Genomic DNA, 14,742 nt, shown 5'->3' on the forward strand with positions numbered 1-14,742 from the left:
AAATGAAAACACAACAATCAAATACCCATGGGACACAGCAAAAGGTTCTAAGAAGGAAGTTTATAGCAATACAAGCATACCTCAGAGAACAAGAAAAATCTCATAAATACCCTAACCTTACATCTAAAGGAACTAGAAAAAGAAGAATGAACAAAACCCAAAGTTATTAGAAGGAAAGAAATCATAAAGATCAGAGCAGAAGTCAATGAAATAGAGACCAAAAAAAAAAAAAAAATCAATGAGCTGGTTCTTTGAAAAGATAAACAAAATTGATAAACCTTCAGCCAGACTCATCAAGAAAAAATGAAGAGGGCCCAAATCAATAAAATCAGAAATGAAAAAGGAGACATTACAGCTGACACCATAGAAATACAAAAAATCGTAAGAGACTATTACAGACTACTATATGCCAATAAAATGGACAACCTAGAAGAAATGGACAAATTCTTGGAAAGGTACAATCTCCCAAAACTGAACCAGGAATAGAAAATATGAAAAGACCAATTACCAGTAATGAAACTGAATCAGTAATTTAAAAACCTCAACAAACAAAAGTCCAGGACCAGATGACTTCACAGGTGAATTTCGCCAAACATTTAGAGAAGAATTAATGCTTACCCTTCTGAAACTATTCCAAAAAACTGCAGAGGAAGGAACACTTCTGAACTCATTCTATGAGGCCACCATCACCAAAACCAAAAAGAGATCCCCCCCCAAAAAAAAAATTACAGGCCAGTATCACTGACGAACACACAAAAATCCTCAATAAAATACGAGCAAACCAAATACAACAATGCATTAAAAGGATCATACACCATGATCAAGTGGGATTTATCCCAGGGATGCAAGGGATTTTCAATAACTGCAAATCAATTAGTGTGATACACCACATTAACAAATTGAAGAATTTGTTCTTCAAAAGCCATACAATCATCTCAAAAGATGTAGAAAAAGCTATAAAATTCAACATCCATTTATAATAAAAACTCTTCAGAAAGTGGACACAGAGGGAACCTACCTCAACATAATAAAGGCAAACCCACAGATAAAATCATACTCAACAGTGAAAAGCTGAAAGCATTTCCTCTAAGATCAGGAACAAGACAAGGATGCCCACTCTCACCACTTTTATTCAACATAGTTTTGTAAGTCCTAGCCACAGGAATCAATGAAGAAAAACAAAGTAACCAAGTTAGAAAGGAAGACTTAAAACTGTCACTGTTTGCAGATGACATGACACTATACATAGAAAATCCTGAAGACACTACCAGAAAACTACTAGAGCTCATTAATGAATTCAATAATGTTGCAGGATACAAAATTAATATACAGAAATCTGAATTTCTCTACATTAATACTGAAGTATCCATATTGAAAGGGAAATTAAGGAAACAATCCCATTTACCATAGCATCAGAAAGAATAAAATACCTGGGAATAAATATACCTAAGGAGGCAAAAAGACCTGTACTCTGAAAACTGTAAGGCACTGATGAAATAAATTGAAGACTACACAAACAGGTAGAAAGATATATACCATGTTCTTTATTGGAAGAATAAATACTGTTTATATGACTATACTGCTCAAGGCACTCTACAGACTCAATGCAATCCTTGTCAAATTATCAAATTAGCAGAGGGGGGAACACTTCCAAACTCATTCTGCGAGGCCACCATCACCCTGATACCAAAACCAGACAAAGATGTCACAAAGAAAGAAAACTACAGGCCAATATCACTGCTGAACATAGATGCAAAAATCCTCAACAAAATACTAGCAAACAGAATCTAACAGCACATTAAAAGGATCATACACCATGATCAAGTGGGGTTTACCTCAGGGATGCAAGGATTCTTCAACATATGCAAATCAATCAATGTGATACACCATATTAACAAATTGAAGGAGAAAAACCATATGATCATCTCAATAGATGCAGAAAAAGCTTTTGACAAAATTCAACACCCATTTATGATAAAAACCCTCCAAAAAGTAGGCATAGAGGGAACTTAACCTCAACATAATAAAGGCCATATATGACAAACCCACAGCCAACATCATTCTCAATAGTGAAAAACTGAAAGCATTTCCAGTAAGATCAGGAACAAGACAAGGTTGTCCAATCTCACCACTATTATTCAACATAGTTTTGGAAGTTTTAGCCACAGCAATCAGAGAAGAAAAAGAAATAAAAGGAATCCAAATTGGAAAAGACGAAGTAAAGCTGTCACTGTTTGCAGATAACATGATACTATAGAGAATCCTAAAGATGCTACCAGAAAACTACTAGAGCTAATCAATGAATTTGGTAAAGTAGCAGGATACAACATTAATGCACAGAAATCTCTTGCATTCGTATTCACTAATGATGAAAAATCTGAAAAGAGAAATTAAGGAAACACTCCCATTTACCACTGCAACAAAAAGAATAAAATACCTAGGAATAAACCTACCTAGGGAGACAGAAGACCTGTATGTGGAAAACTATAAGACACTGATGAAAGAAATTAAAGATGATACAAACAGGTGGAGAGATACACCATGTTCTTGGATTGGAAGAATCAACACTGTTAAAATGATCATACTACCCAAGGCAATCCCTATCAAACTACCAATGGCATTTTTCACAGAACTAGAACAAAAAAATTTACAATTTGTATGGAAACACAAAAGACCCTGAATAGCACAATCTTGAGAAAGAAGAACAGAGCTGGAGGAATCACACTCCTTGACTTCAGGCTATACTACAAAGCTACAGTAATCAAAATAGTGTGATATTGGCACAAAAACAGACACATAGATCAGAACAGGATAGAAAACCCAGAAATAAACCCACACACTTATAGTCAAACTACGATAAAGGTGGCAAAAATATACAATGGAGAAAAGACAGTTTCTTCAGTAAGTGGTGCTGGGAAAACTGGACAGCTACATGTAAAACAATGAAATTAGAACATTCCCTCATACCATATATAAAAATAAACTCAAACTGGATTAAAGACCTAAAAGTAAGACCAAAACGATAAAACTCTTAGAGGAAAACTTAGGCAGAAGAGTCTTTGATATAAATCGCAGCGATATTTTTTTGGATCTGTCTCCTAAATTAAAGGAGATAAAAGCAAAAATAAACAAATGGAACCTAATTAAACTTAAAAGAGTTTGCACAGCAAAGGAACAACTGACAAAATGAAAAGACAACATATTGAATGGGAGAAAATATTTGCAAATGATATGATTGATAAGCGATTAATATCCAACATTTATGAATAGATCACAGAACTCAATATCAAAAAATAAACAACCTGATTAAAAAATGAGAAGAACTCGACAGACATTCTTCCAAAGAGGACATGCAGATGGCCAATAGGCACATGAAAAGAAGCTCCACATTGCTAATTATTAGAGAAATGCATATAGAAACTACAATTAGATGTCATCTCACATCTGTCAAAATGACTATCACCAATAAGAACCCAAATAACAAATGTTGGCAAGGATATGGAGAAAAAGGAACCCTTGTACACTGTCGGTGGGAATGTAAATTGGTGCAGCCACTGTGGAAAAGAGTATTAAGGTTTCTCAAAAGCTAAAAATAGAGCTACCGTATGACCCACAATTCCACTCCTGGGTATATATCAGAAAAAAACAAAAACACTAATTCAGTAAGATGCACACACCCCAGTGTTCACATCAGCATTATTTACAATTGCCAAGATATTGAAGCAATCTAAGTGTCCATCAGCAGATGAACAGATAAAGAAAAAGTGGTACAGATATACAGTGGAATACTACTCAGCCATAAAAAAGAATGAAATTTTGCCATTTTTAGCAACATGGATGGACTTGGAGGGCATCATGCTAAGTGAAATATGTCAGAAAAAGAAAGCAATACTGCATGATATCATTTATATGTGGAGTCTAAAAAATATACTAGTGAATGTAACAAAAAAGAAGCAGACTCACAGATGTAGAGAACAACCTAGTGGTTACCAGTGGGGGTTGGATGGGAGGGGCAATATAGGGGTGGAGGAGTGGAAGGTACAAACTCTTGTGTTTAAAATAGGCTCAAGAGACTGGTGGTGCAGTGGTTAAGAATCTGCCTGCCAATGAAGGGGACATGGGTTTGAGCCCTGGCCCGGGAAGATCCCACATGCCGCAGAGCAACTAAGCCCATGTGCCACAACTACTGAGCCTGTGCTCTAGAGCCCGTGAGCCACAACTACTGAGCCCATGTGCCACAACTACTAAAGCTCGTGTGCCTAGAGCCCATGTTCTACAACAGAGAAGCCACCACAATGAGAAACCTGTGCACTGCAACCAAGAGTAGCCCCCGCTTGCTGCAACTAGAGAAAGCCCACATGCAGCAACGAAGACCCCATGCAGCCAAAAAATAAATTAATTTAAAAAAATAATAAATAAAATGGTAAATTTTTAATAAATAAATAAAATAGGCTCAAGGATGTATTGTACAACACAGGAAATATAGCCAATATTTTGTAATAACTATAAATGCAAAGTAACCTTTAAAAATTGTATAATTTTTTTAATAAAATAAAAATAAATTCACTGAAAACCAGAATTTCATATTAACACAATGGTGCTTTGCCCTATTCTCCTTTCTTAAAATCTTGTATTTCAAGAAACAACACTATTTTTACATGACAATGGGCTTGTCACTTAAATTAAGGACCTTTTCCTGAACTGCCTCTGATTATTCTCTGGTTACCTCTCACCTTCCACAGTCCCAAACCTTCCTATTGGGATAATGGTCTTAGCAGCCTCATTTGCCCAGAGAAGCCCTTCACTTCACCTTCCAGATTTACTCATACTCACCTTTCTTAATTTTCTTTTCTCCTCCTCTTTCACTCCCTGCTACCCTCACTCAAGGACACCTGAAAGAAAAAAAAAAAGAAAGAGTTCAGCTTGAAATGTACATTGAGATCTCATCCATATTCTGTACCAATTTCCAGACCATAAAACCCCTTATTGCATAGAAAGTGTTCTGTGATAATGCCTGAAATAGTCCCTTTTACCTTGTGCTTAAAATAAAACACACCTTAAACGTACTTTGTAAAGCAGCAGCATGCAACAACAGAAGACAAAGAGGCCAAAAGAGGGGTCTCTTTTCTCTTCCCCTTTTGTTAATGAACACAAAGATTCTTTTCACTGCAAACACCTAGGAGAGAAGACTAGCTTAGGGATTTGGTAAGGTTGGCATCTGGAAAGTGAGGGGACTGAGGGAGCGCTGATCACCCTTATTATTCAGAGTACGCCGGAATGTGGAGCCGACTACAACTGACGCCCAGCTCACATCGTTGATGGCAAAGATGACTTCTCGTCCCCAGAATCACAATTCTAGGCCACGGTCTTCCACTGGGACTAACAGCCGCCCCAGCAATGCCTGCACCTCAGGGCCATCACTCCTCCTGCCCCCATCATGGCTGCCCGTTACCACTTGCACAGGGTAGACACTGAGTAAGGAATCGTTGAATATGCCCAAACAAGGCTGACTTCACCCATTCAGTCTGCAAAGTCCACTCCCCTGACTCTGATGACGACCAATTTCCATTTACCCTTTGCGGCCTGCATTTGGGCAGCAGGCAACTCCTGGCTGTGCAGCCTCAAATTAGCACGCTCACTACACCGCATGACTCAGCAGCCAAGAACTTTCCCATCTGAAACTAATTAATCTTCCCCACATCCCCGTGAGGTAAGCAGGTGTGTTCACCTGCAGGTTATAAGGAGGAAATGGGGATGAGGAGGTTAGGAGCTGTGCCATGGGCTATTAAGGGTGTCTGCCGGGGATGAAGTCATTCTGTAGTCATCCCCGTTCAGTCTCCACCTGCTCCGGATCCAGGCCTACACACACACACACACACACACACACACACACACACACACACACACACACACACACACACACACACACACACACACACACACACACACACACACACACACACACACACACACACACACACACACACACACACACACACACACACACACACACACACACACACACACACACACACACACACACACACACACACACACACACACACACACACACACACACACACACCCTGCTTTGACCACCTTATCATTCTCTGGGCTTTTGTGAAGGCGCAGAGTCCCAGCAGACACATGCATTTCAAAAGGATAAAAGGTATTATGATTTGCCCCTGCTAAATACTTTAGACGTCTCTCCCACGATAACTCGTACCAGAAGTCCTCTCTCTCAGACCTTTTCCAGTAAAGGTATCTTGTTAGCTAGAACTAATACTGTCTCCTGGAAAGAGGGCTCAGAATAATACAGCTTCATCCTTTGCCTGGGAAAGGCCTCGTAAGGTTCACTCTCGCATCTTCAGAGGCACAAACCAGCACCCAGGCAGCCCTGGAGTTCAGGGTTATTGGCTGCCCAGGCCTGTGAACTGCCCGGAGCACAGTGATGGCACAGCGCCTCCACACACTTCATCTGGGCCCTCTCGGCTCTGCAACATGATTTGCGTCTCTGATTGGTTCCCTAGGGCAGGTACACAGCCAGCCCTGCAACTTTCTCTACTGTAGGCCTTTCTGACTTAGCCAAAGAGAACCAGGATTGGCTACTTCCAAGGGAGAAGCACGCTTCAACCACCAAAACTATGTCCTTTATCCTTTGCTGGTTCTGCTTTCTCCTCCCACCTCCAGATGAGGACCTGCCCCAGGTTTCAAACTTTTATGTTATTACTATTTACTTTCCTATAGTGTTATTACTCTTACTTTCCTTAGGGACCACATGTATGCTCACACATTCTACTCCCACTCCTTGCTGATTTCTAAATCACCAGATCTGACGAGGCTGGACTATAAACTATAATTTTCTGCCATTTTTGAATAGCATAAATTGGAGTAGATGACTTACTATTTCATTTAGGGAATGACTAGTCCTGAAAGACATTAAAACATTCTCTAATGCCACAGTAAATAAAACAGTATAGTAGTAACATTTGAGTAGACAGACAAATGGAACAATAGAAGGTCTGGAAATAGACTCAAATACACATGGGAATTTGTTATACGGTAAAGGTGGCATCTCAAACCAGTAAGGTAAGAATACACTTCAAGAAGCTGAGTTGGGACAACTGGGTAGCCAGGAAAAATATAAGGTTAGTACACACCTCATACTATACACATAGAAAACAAAGCCATAAAAGTTCCAGAAAAGAAAATGTGAACACAGAATAGTATTGGATAATCTTAAGGAATTATTGGTATAATAATGTTATAGAAGTTATGTTCTAAAAAGTTCTTACATGTTATTGATATATATTGATATACTTATAAAGAAAATATAATGTCTAGGGTTTGCTTCAAATATTCTCAAAATGGATGGGAGGATAAGATAAAACAAGATTGGCAAAATACCCCTAATTGTTGAAGCTGGATGACATGTAATTGAGGTTTATTATACTATTTTCTAATTTGTGTATGCTTAAAATTTTCTGTAATAAAATGGGTTCTTAAAAATACGAGAAAATTCCCGTGCCACAACTACTGAGCCTGCACTCTAGAGCCCGTAAGCCACAACTACTGAAGCCTGCATGCCTAGAGACCGTGCTCCGCAACAAGAAAAGCCACCGCGATGAGAAGCCCGTGCACCGCAATGAAGAGTAGTCCCCGCTCGCCGCAACTAGAGAAAGCCCGTGTGCAGCAACAAAGACCCAACGCAGCCAAAAATGAAATTGAAAAAAAAAAAAACAAGGTCCTACTGTATAGCACAGGGAACTATATTCAATATCCTGTGATGATAAACCCATAATGGAAAAGAATATGAAAAAGAATGTATATATATGTATAACTGAATCACTTTGCTGTACAGCAGAAATTAACACAACATTGTAAATCAACTATACTTCAACAAAATAAATTAAAAAAGAAAAAAAAAACACAAGAAAATATGAGTGACTTCCTAGGAGTGGGGAAGGGCCATTCTGACTATGATTAAAAACCCAGAAAGGGCTTCCCTGGTGGCGTAGTGGTTGAGAGTCCGCCTGCCGATGCAGGGGACATGGGTTCGTGACCCGGTCCGGGAAGATCCCACATGCCGCAGAGCACCTGGGCCCATGAGCCACGGCCGCTGAGCCTGCGCGTCCGGAGCCTGTGCTCCACAACGGGAGAGGCCACAACACTGGGAGGCCTGTGTACCACAAAAAAAAAAAAAAAAAGACCCAGAAAGTATAAAATTAAAGTTTGATTAATTCAATTACATCAAACAACAATACCTTCTGTATGCCAAAAAAAAAAAAAAATTATAAGCAAAGTAAAAAAAAACAAATAAACTGGGGGAAATATTTTCAACTCATGTCACAGACAAAACAATGGATAATCTCGCTAATATGGAAAGAGCTAGTAAAAATCGGTAAGAAAATTATCAGTAACCCAACAGAAAAAGTAACAAAGAACATTAATAGACATTTCATAGAAAAATGAACAAAATGGCCTTTAAACAACATGAGAAAAGTTGAGCATCTTTTCAAACAGGAGAAATGTAAATTAAAAGTATACTTCATAAATTCCAGATTTTGACTAGTCTGATAGATAAAAATGTTTTCTAATATTCTTTTGAGGAGGCCATGGGAAATCAGTCATTTTCATATATTGCTGGCGGGAATGTGACTCCAAAGAGCAATTTGGTAACATTATTAAAATTTCAAATGTATTTACCCTTGACCCAAAATCTCACTTCTGGGAATTTTTTCTACAGATGGTCTGCTTTCATGCAAAATAATATATTGCCATGACAGTCACTGCAGCACTGTTTACAATAGCAAATGATTGGAAAATCCCAAGTGTCCATCAAAAGAGTATGTGTGTGTGTGTGTACACACATATATATACACATCTACATATACACAACGGAATCTGATGCAGCCATTAAAAAAACGGAATTTCCCTAGTGGTCCAGTGGTTAAGACTCCGCATTTTCACTGCAGGGGGCACAGGTTCGATCCCTGGTCGGGGAACTAAGATCCCGCATGCTGTGTGGCAAGACCAAAAAAAAAAAATGAGGATGCTCCCTATATTCTGCTGTGAAAAAAGTCCTAGGACATATGTGTGTGTGTGTGTGTATATATATATATATATATATAATATACATATGTATATTATATATACATATTTATATTATATATATTATATATATAAATGGAAATAGCTATAAATATATGAATATCATGTCTTTGTGTTAAGGAAGGAAAAGATACTATATGTATTTACTTATATGCATAAATACACTCAGGAACAGTATACAGGAAACTAATAAAAGTGATGACCTGTAGGTGGAGGGACAGGGGTAAATAATACACTATAAGGGGACAGAAGTGGGAAGGAAACTTCTCAGAATATACCTCATTTCATTGTTTTGATTTTTGATCCGTATGAATGCATAACTTATTCAAAAGTTAAAAGAGCTTGATTGGCTCTATAGTTTATGGTTAAGCACCTACTATCTAGCTAAAGCTCAACAGTTCTCTCTAAATGGACCAGGGGCTTGGAAAATCCAAAGAGTAGATGATATAAAATAGCATTTTTATTTGGCTTTGAAATGTATCTTTTGGTGGTAGGGATGGGAGTCCCAGACGATTCACCATCCTAATTACATTTTGCAAATTCCATTGGTAAAGCCCCTGAGAGCTTAGTAAGAACATAGTCACCAGCTCTCTGCAATACAACAGTGGATTAAGAATTCAGGTAAGGAAGATAACAGCCAGGAAGCACTGCCTTCCTGCAGGATAGGGGTGTTCTATCCATTTGAGTACACTGTGATTGTTGACTATTAGTAACACATCCCTCTCTCACGGCAGGTCAATAGGTGCTAATTTTTTCATCCCTAAGGTCCAGACCCCAGATTCCACATTTAGAAGGATTTCTCTAAACTCTATGTAGAAGATAATTAGTTACCCATTTTTAAGATGAAAAGCAAAAGGCACAAGTGCCATGAAAAGTGTCTGACCCACACAAAATAAACTATTACATTAACATGATATATATAATTTGACAAACACACGCAAAAAAGTTTTTATACACATTAGCCCACACTGTTTTACTGCCCCTAAATGAGCAATTTCCTGTAGGCTCTTTGAAATATGACAAACAGTTCATCTCCCAGGACTCCATTTGAGGTTCTGAAATCCCAGATTTCAAGCTTTTGAGCAGACAAGAGGAAGTGGCCTGGGAAGCCTTTCTCTTTGCCCCTAGCATGCAGGCTTCATAGGTAAGAGCTATAACCCACTTCCACAGGAAAGGATGCAATGGTTCCTTGTGCACATAGAGTAAGGGGGGAAATTGCTATTTAGCTGAGTGACGAGCTGAATATTTTGCCACACATGGGCTATTTCTCAGCATTTCAGTTTCCTTACATGTTGAATCAAGTGCTAAGAGTTAGTGCTAACATTGGGCAAGTCACTTAACCTCCCTGTGCCTCAGTTTCCTCATTGTAAAAGATAATAAACAATAACGACCTCAAGGGAGTGAGTGAATATGTCACAATCACTTAGAATAATGTCTGAAGACAGCACAAACTAAATCAGTATTAGCTGCCCACATGTAACATCTTAGAGTTGAGTATGTTGAAAACTCTGTCTTTGGAGTCAGACTTCCAGGGCTGCCTGAGAAGTTACAGAATACATCTTCTGTCACCATTTTCCTTAGAGTAATTAGCTCTGGTACAAATGGAAATTATTTACTTTCATAACTTCAACTTTACTAGTGTTGAGTGATTTACACAATCCTGTAGCCATGAGGTCCCAGAACTGCATTCCCTTCTTGGGCAAATTTGTACATCTTCCTTCAAAGGCAGTATTTGTTCATCACGTCTGAGAAATGACTGCAGGCGAGGGTTAGGCAGAGAATGTCAGTCCCTTTCCCCACCCTCTGTTTGTTCTAGGCCTGGAACACAGGGAGCAGAGGAAGGCGCTGTACACAGACAAGGGCAGAACCCACCAGCCCACGGCTTCCCTGGGGAGTTCAGAAGAGACCCCAGGTGGGGCCGGTTTACAAATGGGAGAACAGAAATGCAGTTAGACTCCGGCATCTGGCACCCCCAAGCTTCTCTTTTCCATCACAAGGGGACGTTAAATTGTCATGATTTGGAAGCAAATAGGAGAAAAGAATGTTTTTAATCAGTCGTTTAAACGTGTGCTTGTCTCTCCCCTACAGTGTCTCTTCTGAACATCACGCAAGCAGGACAGGACAGGAGCTGGGAATGCTGCAGCCAGGAGGACCCCATCCAGATCGTTACAAACAGCACCCCCAGATCATTTGATCTTAGGGAAGAAAAGGGAATCAAACCCTGTGCCCCTGACAGGAAATGACAGGATGAACATTTTCCTGGCTAAAAGTTTGAAATATACACCTCTGCCACACACAAAATTTTCACCCGTTATTTCTTTCCTTATACTTTCCACATTTAAAATGTACAATTTCATAGACTAATCCAGTTTATACACCCTAAATGCATGACACCCATTTTTTCAGTTATTCAGTCAGTATTTACGGAGCACCTACCACGTGCCAGGCATCGTTTCGTTCACTGCCAAAGCTTCAGTCCCTAAAACAAAGTTGCTGCTCTCAGAGTTCTGACTTCCCCATGCTTTGCTAATGGTTTCCTGCATGAGCCCTCACATACGACACCGTCCTTTTTTAAGATAACATTTTTTGAGGGTTTATGCGTGTCAGGCACCGAACACCATTAATTCATTTAATTCTCACAGCACCCCTGTGAGGTGGTACGATTTCTATCCCCTCTTTAAGGATGAAGAATTTGAAATTTAAAGACAGGATAAGTAACTTACCCAAGGCTACAAAGCTAGTAAATCACTGATAGGATTAAAATGTAGGTCCAGTTCCAAACTCCTCCATCTTAATCCCTACGCTAAACTGCCTTCGAAACTTCTTAAATATAGTTGGCTATGATGGACATATTTGGTTTAGAGTGGTCTCTTCTGCGTTTTCTTTGTTTGGTTTGCTGTGATTCTCATCTTCTGTACAATGCCTTTCTAGCATCTACAAAATGATCATTTCAAAGCAATTGTATCAAGTCATGGGACCAGGGCAGAGCAGGCTAAAAAACGACAGCCATTTGTACATAAATATTTAAATATATGCACTACACTCCATTTAGTGCATTATTCAAACTCTGGGCTTACATTAAAAAGCTTTCCAGAACTTACCAGCTGCTTCCTTTTGTGATCGCAATAATTCTCACCCAAACAAGACTCAAAGGACTCACTGTCCAAATCGGCTTCCTTATATTTACACCTGTCACTGATGTCATTTGCTTTCCTTTCTGCCAACCCCAAACTGACTAGGGAGGAGGATCAATTTGAATTCTTTCTAACTGCTTCCTTTCCCTTTCCCCAAACGTTGCATTTTTTCCCCTAAAACCCCCTAAAGCCAAAACCATAGTTCAGTGAAGTAAGTGTGATTAAGCAAATTATGAACCGGCTCAGGGAGTTGCTCTAGTTGCTCTAATCAGGGCTACTTTCCTGGCTCGGCTGGCAGGAGGCCCGGCCAGCCTAGAGCACCCCCTCCCTGTCGGTGGGCGGTGTGTCAGCCGATGGCAATCACTGCTGCTATTTTTCCAGGTAATGTGAGATTACAGTCTGAAGCCCCAAACTTGAACAATTATTCTCCTCAATGATTTCTTTATTCGTTCCACTGATAAACCTTGCCTTTAATCCCTGAATGGCCCAGCAGCAACCATTCATCAGATGTCAGATTCTTCAATGGGAAGAAGAAGGTGTGCACACAGGCAGGGGTCTGTTTCCCTCTCTCATCATATTCAAGGCCCCTGAAGGCACAGTAGTCTTTCATCTCCAGCAATGGGACTGGTACAGAGCAGGGGCCCAAATGTTTGCTGAATATTGTGGGATGAAGAAAGGAGATAGAAAAGTACAGTCACATTTTCTTTTAAAGAGCACTTAATGGGACAATGGATTTAATAATAAAATACGTGCATAGGGGATATGCATATCACATATAACACTTAAAGGAGGATGTTTTCCTTAAAGAACTAAAAATAGAGCTACCACATGATCCAGCAATCCCACTCCTGGGCATATATCTGGAAAAGACGAAAACTGTCATTTGAAAAGGTACATGCACCCAATATTCTTAGCAATACTATTTACAATAGCCAAGACATGGAAGCAACCAAAGTGTCTGTTGACAGATGAATGGATAAAGAAGGTGTGGGAGATATACACAATGGAATATTTCTCAGCCCTAAAAAAGAATGAAATAATGCTATTTGCAGCAACATGGATGGACCTAGAGATCATCATACTAAGTAAGCCAGAAAGAGAAAGACAATTATATGATATGATTTATATGTGGAATCTAAAAAAAATGATACAAATTAAGTGAATTATAGAACAGAAACAGACTGACAGACATAGAAAACAAACAGGGTTGTCAAGGGGGAAAGGGGTGGGAGAGATAAATCGGGTATTTGGGATTAACAGATACTGTGTAAAATAGATAAACAACAAGGACCTACCATATAGCACAGGGGACTATATTCAATATCTTGTAATGACCTATAATGGAAAAGAATCGGAAAAAGTATATATATACATATATATATGTATATATATAAAACGTTGAAAAGACATGGCTAGTTCTTAGTACATATTTTACAGCAAAGATTAGCTGATTTCTCCCCATTAACTCAAAACAGTTAAAGGTTGCAAGTCTGTATAAGAAAGAGAGGTTGAAGTACAGAAGAAAAGTATCAAATGGACATCAAATCAGGAGCTTCCACTGGGAAAACAGCAGCAGTAGCAATAGTCAATACTCTAACAAGCCTGATGTGGTTATGAAATCCTTCAAGGAAAATTCCAGAACCTTAGGAACTTAATACCTTACTGAGGCCTATGAGGTGGTTGTACATTAAAATACTGCCAGCCCTGCTTAGGCTTTTATTTAACTCTGTGTACCTTTTGGCAATGGTAGTTCATGAAGGAGAGTTGACAGAGCACTGTCACTAGAATTCCTCTGGGTCTGGGCTCACTGGGTCCTGCAGGACACATCCAAGAAGACTTGCCAACGTCCTGCAGCTGCCGCATAGCCACACCATGTAGTCCATGGATTTGGCTTCCTTTTGTGGGGGTGATTTTTTCAAGCACTGCATTAGAAATGTCATGTTCGGCACCATCCATCCAAATTTACCTCTGGCGTTTTTTTCTAGCTAAGTAGTAATAAACTTTTTTTTTTTTTTTTTGCGGTACGCGGGTCTCTCACCGCTGTGGCCTCTCCCTTTGCAGGGCACAGGCTCCGGATGCGCAGGCTCCGCGGCCATGGCTCACGGGCCCAGCCGCTCCACGGCATGCAGGATCTTCCTCGACCGGGGCACGAACCCGCGTCCCCTGCATCGGCAAGCGGACTCCCAACCACTGCGCCACCAGGGAAGCCCAGTAATAAACTTTTAAATTGGAAAATGCATACATACACACACACACACATATACCTCTTTTTCATTTAATAAGCATTCTTGAACATCTACTATGTACTATATGAGGAACTAGAAATAAAAATTTAAGTAAGACATGGTCCATGCCCTACAGTTTGAATACAGTGATGAAGGCAGTCCATGTACAAATGGCAAATACGTGAAAGTTGCTCTAGATACACTGGATTGTGGAGTGTTACTAACTCTGCTCCATTTACTTTTCTAAAACGCTAGTGACTCCTGTAGCTTGT

At 39.6% G+C, this 14,742-nt stretch overlaps 1 protein-coding gene and 1 long non-coding RNA gene across 2 annotated transcripts in view; one reads left to right on the forward strand and one right to left on the reverse strand.

The window, feature by feature from the left end:
* Positions 1 to 11,954, forward strand: part of LOC115851071 (uncharacterized) — a 137,766-nt gene extending 125,812 nt beyond the window's left edge. Inside the window, exon 3 of the long non-coding RNA XR_009564472.1 lies at positions 11,200 to 11,954. This is a non-coding gene — a long non-coding RNA (uncharacterized lncRNA). The remainder of the gene's footprint in view (positions 1 to 11,199) is intronic.
* The window catches only part of LYPD6B (LY6/PLAUR domain containing 6B), a 233,098-nt gene that overhangs the window by 33,687 nt on the left and 184,669 nt on the right, over positions 1 to 14,742 (reverse strand). The window contains exon 2 of the mRNA XM_030852812.2: positions 4,834 to 4,892. The gene's annotated coding sequence lies outside the window, so the exon portion shown is untranslated. The remainder of the gene's footprint in view (positions 1 to 4,833; positions 4,893 to 14,742) is intronic.

This window comes from Globicephala melas, chromosome 7 (assembly GCF_963455315.2).
Source record: "Globicephala melas chromosome 7, mGloMel1.2, whole genome shotgun sequence".
Classification (NCBI taxonomy): Eukaryota; Metazoa; Chordata; class Mammalia; order Artiodactyla; family Delphinidae; genus Globicephala; species Globicephala melas.